The 9,749-nt window shown below is 45.0% G+C and overlaps 2 protein-coding genes and 1 pseudogene across 13 annotated transcripts in view; 2 read left to right on the forward strand and 1 right to left on the reverse strand.

Annotated features, from left to right (window-relative positions):
* The window catches only part of LOC122447860 (ankyrin repeat domain-containing protein 26-like), a 578,892-nt gene that overhangs the window by 148,800 nt on the left and 420,343 nt on the right, over positions 1 to 9,749 (reverse strand). The window lies entirely within an intron of this gene.
* The window catches only part of LOC122447871, a 318,875-nt pseudogene that overhangs the window by 129,299 nt on the left and 179,827 nt on the right, over positions 1 to 9,749 (forward strand).
* LOC122447862 (ankyrin repeat domain-containing protein 26-like) overlaps positions 1 to 9,749 on the forward strand; it is a 378,001-nt gene that overhangs the window by 49,657 nt on the left and 318,595 nt on the right. The gene's annotated exons all lie outside the window — the stretch shown is intronic.

The following is a 9,749-nucleotide window of genomic DNA, read 5'->3' on the forward strand; positions in this document are numbered from 1 at the left end:
GTGCTGCCAAAATAAAATACTTGTTTTTGCATTAAAAAAAAAAAAAAAAAAGAATATCAACTTACCAACTTACATCAGGTAGGTTTTGCTCGTATAAAACTTTCATCTCCTCCAGAACTTGCCTCAGTCCATCCGCCTGGAACATATAAAATTACACTCCCTAATTCCCCCACCAAGTTTGTAGCAATACTCTATGCTTATGTACCTTATGAAAAACCAACAGTCCTTCCACACCTACTAACATGGCTATAATGACAAGTGTTGCAGAGGATGGGGAGGAACTGGAACCCTTGTCCAATGCAGGTAGGAATGTAAAATGGTACAGCCCTATAGAAAACAGTCTTGTGGGTCCACAAAAAGTCAAATTTCGAATTCCCACATTATCCAGCAATTCCTCTTCTAGGTATACACTCAAGAGAACTGAACACCTATGTTCATACAAAGTATGTCTATTCAATGGAATATTGCTCAGTCCAAAAAAAAAAAAAGTGCTGATACATACAACAACATGAACTTTGAAATCACTGCTTAGTGAAATAAGCCAGACACAAAAGGACAAATATTGTATGATGCAACTTATCTGAAATGTCTAGAATAGGCAAACTCATAGAAACAAAGTAGATTGGAGGCTACCAGGCTGAGGGCATAGAAGAGTGGGTAATTACTGCTTAAAAGCTATAGAGTTCATTTGGGGTTACGAAAAAGCTTTGGAAATAGAGGTGATGGTTGCACAACAATGTGAATATAATTAATGCCACTGAAGTGGACACAGAAGAATGGTTAGAGATGGCAACATTTAAGTTTTGCATCGTTTACCACAATTAAAACCAATAAAAAGGAATGACTTACTAACAAAATACACAATCAACACGGTCATTGAGGATAATCTTAAAGACACTGTACTGAGAAGTCAGACAGAAAGGAGTACACACTGTATGCTTCTAACTGGCCCTGCACAGAAAAGTTTGCAATTGCCGGCATGCTGACTCCAGAAATACAATAAAAAAGACAAATATAATCTGTAAGGGAAAGAAAATCCTTGGCTGCCTCAGGCTGCAGGTGGGAGGTAGCCAGTGCCACAAAGAGAAAAGGGAATCCTTGGGATGGCAGACATCTTGGTTGGGTTGCTGGTTACAAGGATTGTATACATTTGTCAAAACTCTAGTAAAATGTGTACTGTGTTGTACATAAATCATACCTCAATAAAACTAATGACAAAAAGCCAATAGTCTACAGAAGTAATAACACATGACAAAAGCAGGTAAAAGACTTATTTATTGGAAAAGGATCTTAAAAGGTTACTACCCACCCCCACCCCCCAAAAAAACTTACACATTGCTAGAATAGAAAACAGAAAGGTCAAAGGAGTTTTTCTGCTATCTACTTTGGCAAATTTCTAAAACAACTTTCCTTGGAAGGATAAAAACATGAGAATTATAAAATTCATAAATGGTACACAATGTCTGTGAACAAGCAACACCTACACCTGAAACACTGTAAATAAACTATATTTCAATTAAAAATTTTATGGAAAAAAAAAAAAATGAACACCCAATAGTGCTATAACAATGACAACCAAAAGAAAAAAAAAAAAAAATCTCAAAACAACGATAAGCAACCCATTTACTGTTAGAGCCAAAATAAATGCATTGGCAAAAAAAAAAGTGCTTTAGCACTACGGGTATAATTATAAAATTACACTATTTAATGCAGCTTGGATGTAAGAAATGATTTCTAATGAAAAATGAAAGCTTGACTTCTACCTCCTCTGTCATCAACTGGTTAGAAAGATATCATGGAAAAGTCTGCTTTACTAGAATTCAATTCAATATTCCTTTTCCCACAAATATTATTTTAAGGGACAGCTGAAACTCTTGCACGATTAGATCAGCAGGTATACAAAAGACAAGTATGAAATAAACTTGCAAAGATACAACCGAGTTTCCAGATTTAAATTTTTATTTTTTTAAGACTTAAACTGTTAAAATTCACACTGGGGATTGCATCATTTTGTGCTCCCACCTCCAGCTGTAAGCCCCTGGGAACTCAAGATAGTTTTCCTAAAGACTCAATTGGTTATCAGTTCTGCAGATACAGAGGGCATCATTCCAATCTGCCAAACACAGCACCTAACCACGAGGGATTCTGGAATGAAAAAGGCAGAGTCTCTGCTCTCAACCAGCTACCATCTGCCACGGAGGAATGATTCTCGAAAGCACGTGTGGGTCCAGGGTGTGAGGGGTCAATCAGATCAAGACCAATTCTTAGTCTAACCCAGCTCAGCTGTCCCAGTGGCCAGCCCCCAAAGGCAGCCAGGACTGCAGGAAAAGGTGCACCGACGCCCTCTAAGACCCAGAAAAGCCAGTGATTTTACACTTGTAAGTTCACCCCTGATTCCCCCCCTCCACCCTGCCACTTCCCAAAGTGGGAAACCAACACTTCAAGTCTGAGCCAAACAGACAGTTGGACTCACAGGCTGAAAAGCCAGCACCTGTGGGCAGTGTCTGCGCCTTTGCGCTCCTTTCTCCCCGTGTGATCTAGTCTTCCCACCCTAGTGGGGACTTATTGGAAAGCCTCCACCCCTCTCAAACATCTGGCTTAGAACTCCACATTCAAAAACTAAGATCATGGTATCCGGTCCCATCGCTTCACAGCAAATAGATGGGGAAAAAATGAAAACAGTGGCAGAATTTATTTTCTTGGGCTCCTAAATCATTGCGGATGGTGACAGCAGCGATGAAATTTAAAGACCCTGGCTCCTTGGAAGAAAAGCTATGACAAGCCTAGAGAGGGCTTTAAAAAGCAGAGATACCACTTTGCAGACAGAAGTCCCTATAATCAAAGCTATGGTTTCTCCAGGAGTCATGTACGGATATGAGAGTTGGACCATAAAGAAGGCTGAGCACCGAAGAATTGATGCTTTTGAACTGTAGTGTTAGAGAAGTCTCTCGAGAGTCCCTTGGACAGCAAGGAAATCAATCCAGTCAATCCTAAAGGAAAGCAACCCTGAATATTCCTTGGAAGGACCGATGCTGATGCTGAAGCTCCAATACTTTGGCCACCTGATGTAAAGACCTGACTCATTGGAAAAGACCCTGATGCTGGGAAAGATTCAGGATATGACGAAGGAGAAGGGGGCTACAGAGGGTGAGATGGTTGGATGACATCACTGACCCAATGGAAATGAATTTGAGCAAACTCAGAGGGACAGGGAAGAACAGGGAAGCCTGGTGTCGTGCCTCAATACATGCGGCCATAAAGACTGGGGCATGACTTAGGGACTGAACAATAAGCCCTCTGAGTTCTAGGGCTCCAGGGAACCTCCCACTGTGGTCTCCTAACTTTTTAGATAAGGTAACTGCCTGAAGTTGCAAGAATAACAGACTGCAACCGAAGAAAACTGTTCAAGTTGGGGCTCTGCTTCCAACAGCTGCAAGTTCAGACACGCCCTTTAACTTGATGCGTAATTCCAGTGGCTCAGCTTCCCCATCTGTTAAATGGCCCAAGGGTCAGACTAAGTGCTCTTGGATGTTCAAAACAAGACTCACCCTACCCAAAGGCTCTTCCTGCTGACTGCCAGATGTTTCCTCTGCTACCTGAGAAAAGCCTCCAGAGACGCGGTCCCTCCCCTCCCCTGCTACTCCTCTCACCTCCACCCCTGTCCTTGTACCTACTGTAAGGTACAGTTCCGGCGAGGCAGAAAAGGAAAGACGACCTCAACAGAAGTAGGTTACCTTTATTCAGGCAAGGAGGGGCGACAGTCGGCCTAACGACCAGGCTGAGCGCCGAAAGGAATCAAGGAGGCTTCATACTTATAGGGAGGTTTGTGGAAGCGATAAGGGAAACGTCAATCAGGCGGGATATTTTGAGTATTCTTTTGTTGAGATGACACTTGTAGTTGGGCAGGGGGTGATAAGTCTTCTGGGCGGGTGTAGGGGGTGGTAGGTTTCCGGACAGGCGGTGATAAGTCCCAGATAGATGCAGCTGGCCTGGAGCATCCGGATGGAACTAAAGGTATGCTTTGTTTTCTCCAAAGTTAGATGATTCAGCAAGGGGCCTTTGAGACTGTTGTTCTCTTTTCTAGGCCCAAAAGACTCCTTCACCTACAAGACCTGTCGTCTCAGGACACGGTGTTCAGCGACCTCCGACCGGGCTGCTGACCACATCCATCTCTCCTGCTGTCTATTCTAACCCACCAAGAACCAGCCTTTCTTCTATCCTATCCATTCCCCAAAGTGCTACGTGGTGGTTTAGTCCCTAAATCGTGTCCCACTCTGGCAAGCCCATGGACTGTAGAGCGCCAGGCACCTCTGGCCATGGGATTCTCCAGGCAGGAATACTGGAGTGCGTTGCCGTTTCTTTTTCCAGAGGAGCCTCCCAACCAAAGAATCGAACCCGGGTCTCCTGCACTGCAGGCAGATTCTTTACCGACTGAGCTATGAGGGAAGCCCCATCATCAGTGGGGAAGCACCTTAATTAGTGAAGTGAAAGTCGCTCACTCTGACTCTTTGCAAAGTCTGACTCTTTGGGACAGTCCATGCCGGAATAGTGGAGTGAGTAGCCTTTCCCTTCTCCAGGGGATCTTCCCAACCCAGGGGTTGAATCCAGGTCTCCCACATTGCAGGCAGATTCTTGACCAGATGAGCCATGAGAGCTGCGACAGCTATCTAGACACAGAGTAATCCCATGGCTTCTCTGAAATGCCTTGTGTAAGAGGGAACCTCAGGCTCCAGAGCCCCCTTGCTGCCCGCCCTTCCCAGGCGGGGAGGGGAGGGTGTTTGCATGGCCCGCTCCCCGGTGGGGCTACCCTCACCGCAGCCCTCAGGGCGCGGCCCTAACTCCGGGCTACCCTGTCCCCACCTCCCCGGTGTAACTCTCACCTGAGCTCCAGCATCCCATCACCTGGTCTCTCCGCGCGTCACCGGGGCGAGACGCCCACCGGAGCCGGCGCGCACAGAGGCTTCGAGGACGGAGGGCAGCTGGGGGCGCAGAGGCAGTGGCGGCGACGCCCGCGCGCGCGGGAAGCTGCCGAAACCGACCTGCCCACAGCCACGGAGTGGAGCCACAGGCACACCCGCCATCCTGCTCGCGGCTGCGCAGCCCCAGAGCAGCGGCCCGGGAGGCGCCCGCTCGCCTCTGCCCTCACGCCGCCCCGCCTCAGGCAGCGTTCCCTCGGCCGCGCGGGGCGGCTCCAGGGCCGGCTCCATGGCCTTCTCGCAGACCCTGGCGCAGGCGCCAGGCGGGGAACTTAGGCTGGGCCTCTGAGAGCGTCGGCGGCGCGCGGGGGGCGTGTGAGCGGCGAGCACGCTCGCCGAGCCTGGGGGCGGGGGTTGTGTGAGCGGCAAGCCGGGAGTGCGCCTGCGCGGGGGGCGTGCGGCCGGGGAGCGCGTGCCGGCGTCGGGGGTCGTGAGAGCGGAGAGCGCTGCCCGCGCACTGCGGCGAGGGCGGCGTGTGAGCGGCGAGCCGGGCCGGCGGGGAGCGGCCGGAGGGGCGCGTGTGAGCGGGGAGCGTGAGCCGGCGGCGTGTGAGCGGCTAGCCGGGCCGGCGGGGAGCGGCCGTAGGGGTGCGTGTGACCGGGAGCCGGGCCGGCGGGGGGCGGGAAGAGAGGTGCGTGTGAGCAGGGAGCGTGAGCCGGCTGCGTGTGAGCGGCGAGCACCGGCCGGCGCCTGGGGGCGGGGGTTGTGTGGGCGGCGAGCCTGACGTGCGCCTGCGCGTGGGGCGTGCGGCCGGGGAGCACGTAAAAATAAGGTTCGATACAAACCTCAGACCTTATACAAGCAGAAATTCCCAAAGGTTCAAAAATTTAATTGAAGACAATGAATCCATGAAAGGAAAAAGAAACCCCAAGGAACTTCACAAGAAGCTCAGAACTGGAAAGGGTTTCTCTGAATTACAACAAACCCAGAAAGCTTAAAATAAAAGATTTATAGATCTAACTACACTTAAAAATTGCATCTGATGTGGTATATTTATATAGTGGAAAACTACAAAGCCATAAAAAAGAATGAAATAATGCTATTTGCAGTAACAAAGATGGACCTAGGCATGATCACACTAAGCGACGTAAGTCAGACAAAGACAAGTCATACTGCTTATATGTGGAATCTAAAATGAACTTATTCACAAAACAGAGAGAGACCCACCGACATAGGAAACAAGCTTACTCACCATACGGGAAAGGGGGTAGGGGAAGGGATAAATTAGGAGGTTGGGTTTAACAGATACCATTATATACAGACAAGTGTATATAAAATAACCAGTAAGGATCTACTGTACAACATAAGGAACTACATTTAATATTCTACAAGAAGAATCTGGCAAGGAATATGTGTGTGTGTGTGTGTGTGTGTGTGTGTGTGTGTGTTAGTCAGTCATGTCCAACTCTTTACGACCCCACAGACTGTAGCCCGCCAGGCTCCCCTGTCCATGGGATTCTCCAGGCAAGAATACTGGAGTGGGTTGCCATTTCCTCCTCCAGGGGATCTTCCCGACCCAAGGACTGAACCCAGGTCTCCTGCATTGCAGGTGGATTCTTTACAGTCTGAGCCAGCAGGGAAGCCCCATGTACATAATATACACACACATATACATATATGTCTGAATCACTGTGCTGTGTACCTGAAACTGACGCAACATTGTAAATCAACTACAATTCCATAACACCACCACTCGCTACCTTTAAAACACTGCATCTGATAGCTCCTACGCAGCTACTTCAAGTAAGAGCCTTAGCTCTGTAACGTATTTAAATAGATGAAATTTCATGCAAAAATTGTTTTCTTGAGAATATGCTACCTTTCTAACATTTTAATAGGCAATTGCAAGGCTTATACCTATTGACAACTGTACTAAGCACTTCTACAAACATCAATTAACTCATTAGCGATAATGATTCTGGAAAGGAAGAAGTTAAAACTATGGAAGTAAGCTGCAGGCTTTTCACCAGGTCTTCTGCCTCTACTAGGCCTCTTACATCAAACCACAGTCACTTCTCTAGTACAAACATATCAACACAAACTAATCCTCCTATTTCATTCATGGTACATACACTAATGGTAAAAAAGGTAAAATTCAGAGAGCTCTTCTTAGAGAATCATGAGATTGTTTTCTGCTGCAGTAACTTTCATTATCTCTTCATATTGTTTAAAATAGTAAGATGGGGGAATACAATGAGAAACATAATTATCACTAGATGTATACTATGGCATATCTATCACTGTTTTCGAAAGTTCCTTGTACTGAAGGAGGACACTGCACAGAACAGAGGGTTCGTTTTCTCAGAAGTACAAGAATGACTTCCAAAGTATGGTCTCTGAACTGCCTGTACTTTCCCTCCTTACCTTCAGTGGAAGTGATAAATTAACCTAATGATCAAGGAAGGGAAATCACTACTAAATACCAGAACAGCTACTGTTAGTAGCAAGTTTTTTTTTTACTTTTTTTTCATTGGTGGGAGGGGACTTTTATAAGTTTATTCCAAAGAAACAATTTTTTAAAGTGTACAAAAGTATTTTTACAACTGATGTCGCAGTTTTTACAAACTGAAAAACTGTAAACGATGTGAAAAGGCCGTTGACAGGGCACTGGTTACAGAAACGAGAGTGGAGCCGGGGCGGACTCTGACTGAGACACCGGAGGTGACGCGGCCGAGGAGGGACGCACACGCTCCCCGCAGAGCACAAGGACATGTGCGCAGCGCAGTCGACGGGGGAGCACACGCGGTCTGCCTGGCCTAAACCGCAGTCAGGGTGCCTGCTCCTTCGAGACAGTCGCCGGAACTTTGAGATTAATTCCTATGGAAAATATTAAACGCCTCTCCTTGGATGAGGCCATGGTGTGTCCCTACCTGACTGCTGTAGACAAATGGATTTGAATTACAAATAGCACTTTCCCAAGCTCTTCCCAAGAGCTTTTCGTTGTGGGAGATCTGCTGCTAGGACCTCGGGGATGGGACCCGGTCTGTGTTTGAGAGGGACATTGGGTGGGGACTGAATTCCTCTGCTCTGAGATGCCACTCGAGAACTCTGCAGAAGGAAGGACAATCAACTTCAAGAGTGTCTGGTATCTACCAACTGCTGGAAAAATCCACGGGGAACATTCCTGCACCTCTAGAGGACGCCAGTTAAACCCAGCTGTCCTTGAGGACTCTACTGTGAGGGAGAACCCAGCTGGGAAAGCTGGAGCCAGCTCTGAGCTGTTCATGGGGCAGGTGGACTGAGGGCTGACGGGCACAGAGGGAGGGGGTCCACGACCCTCAGCCACCTGCCAGATGGCAAGGGGGAATTTTTAGAGTAAAGCATGTCGCCATCCTCGGAAGCACTTTCAGATGACTGAGTTAAGTCATCAAGGTCATTCACGTAATTAATTTGGTCTTTGACCTACACATAAATAATACTGTTTCACAATGTCCTTAAAATATGTATAAAATATACCAAGTGTACAAAGGTGATAAATATCTTAATCAAAGCAAAAGCAGAGGCTTCTTAAAAGAACAGGTTTTTATCAACAGGATAACTTTATCAACAGAGTTTCTAAATTATGTTTTCAAAGTAAATGTCCCTTCAACAAAGGAAGATTTTCTATGTTGCCACTATTCCTTTTACAAACTATTTTTTAGAGGATAATATATTTTTAAGTTAATTTTTTTTTTTTTTTTACTTTACCTTCTTCTTTTCATATGCTGTTTTCCTTGCAGGCCTAAAAAAAAAAAAAAATGATTCTTTTCAGGCTAAAATTTAATAACTCAAAAATATAAACAATACCTAAATGTTTTTTTATATAACATCTTTGCATTCATAAGTAATTTATAGAAAAGTAATTTATAGAAAGGATGAAACAATAAAAAAGAGTAGCATTAAAGGACAAAGAAAATATATCTGTAATATTAATAAAACATTAAATTTAGATTAAAGGAAAAGGAAAAACCTAACATTACTTGCGTTATGTGATAGAAGCAGTTTACCAGGGTTTTTTGCAGTTGTCATTTTTAATGAGAACTAACTTTTATGGCAATAAAACCTATCTCGGAAGTATTCCCTAAGTCCTTATAAGAAAGAAACCCATTTTTTATCACCATGATATTAGGTTTTTGAGGGCTTATTATGCAACGGCTATGCATATTATGCATTTTAATCCTCACGATCATTCTGGGAGAGAGGTAATATATTAGACCCTTTAGACAGGAAGAGATGGAGCAAAGAAAGGCTGAGGAATGTGCCCAGGACCACACAGCAGTTCACCAAGAGCCCAGAATTCAAACCCTGGGAATCTGGCCTGAACTCTACTGTTCCAAAATATGCTGAGAACGTGATATTGAAAAGTCTTTTTAAGTAACATGATACCAAATGAATCTATATTATTATTTCATGTCTAGCTATAACTACAAATGATAATTCTGAATCTTAAAAACATATTTCTAACAAACAAAAAGGCTAGATGTAGGCAATATTGGAAATCTACTTTCAATAAAGATTTGTTTTTTGTAAAGAACTTCACCAATACACATTCATTCAACCATTCTGCTGTTTCTTTATGCATCTGACATACACTTGCTGAGCACATAATATGTGTCAACGACACTTTTAGTACAGGAAGCATGGTTTTTGTCATTTAGATCCTTATCATCCAAAGTAATAAACTGTAAAAGATTGTGAATTGTTTCTATTGAAAATAAACAAAATCCTCCCCTTCTCCCTGGAAGCTATAAACAACTATGAAGTTAATATGATGTGATGTTTCAGAGTACCTTA

The sequence above is a fragment of the Cervus canadensis genome, chromosome 10 (genome assembly GCF_019320065.1).
Source record: "Cervus canadensis isolate Bull #8, Minnesota chromosome 10, ASM1932006v1, whole genome shotgun sequence".
NCBI classification, from domain to species: Eukaryota; Metazoa; Chordata; class Mammalia; order Artiodactyla; family Cervidae; genus Cervus; species Cervus canadensis.